Source organism: Lupinus angustifolius, chromosome LG02, assembly GCF_001865875.1.
Source record: "Lupinus angustifolius cultivar Tanjil chromosome LG02, LupAngTanjil_v1.0, whole genome shotgun sequence".
Taxonomy (NCBI): Eukaryota; Viridiplantae; Streptophyta; class Magnoliopsida; order Fabales; family Fabaceae; genus Lupinus; species Lupinus angustifolius.
In genome coordinates, this window is record NC_032010.1 from 6,424,521 (window position 1) to 6,425,414 (window position 894).

Genomic DNA, 894 nt, shown 5'->3' on the forward strand with positions numbered 1-894 from the left:
TTCTAGGCACAAGGTTGGTGAGTAGATCAAGGTTATTAAGGAGAAAAGTTAATGTCAAAGGTTGTTGAATGAGCTTTTGTACTATGCTACCTACCAAGAATTCTTCTCTAAATAATTGAGGGGGAGAAGATAAAGGGAAGAACAATGAAAGGGGGAGCAACGCACGATGAATGTCAATTAAACCATTCAAACATCATATCATCAAACTTTTCATCTAGTATCACCTAACAAGTGCTATCACCTAACAAGTGGTAATCTTGACCTATCTCCAAAAGGTAAGCAAGGTAAATATATTGAACCTTGTTAATTATGTTAAATGGAATGTGTTTTTTACATGATTCTTGAACATGTCTTGATTATGCATTAAAAATTGAATGATTGAAATATGCTTTAAAATGAAAAATTGCCTATCGAAATGCTACCAAGTGCTTATGCTAACAAGTGATTGTATCATCTAACAAATAGCTTACATATATGTCTAATCATTCCATGTTTTAAATGCTTGCATAATGGACATGTCTTTCTTAAATGTTTAATTATGTCAAAATAGCTTATTTGCCTTAGTAAATGGGTCTTGATCATTTGAGATTTAATGATGCTTACATTGCTTAATATTTGATTAAATCTTGTATGCCATTCTCACTTCTTATTAGCTTTTTTTTGTCCAATAAAGCGCATTTGTTCAATTTACACATAAATGAAACAGGTTAATTTGTTAAAACCCAAATTAATTCATTAACATTGTTTTATGATTAACTAATATCTCTTCCTAGCTTTTTTGACCTGGGTTATCTTTTTGATAATGTCAAAAGGGGGAGAAAGGTTGTTTTGTTGTTTCTAAATTGTGCAGGTTGATCGTTATAACAGTTTCCGATAAATGTGCGCATTACATCA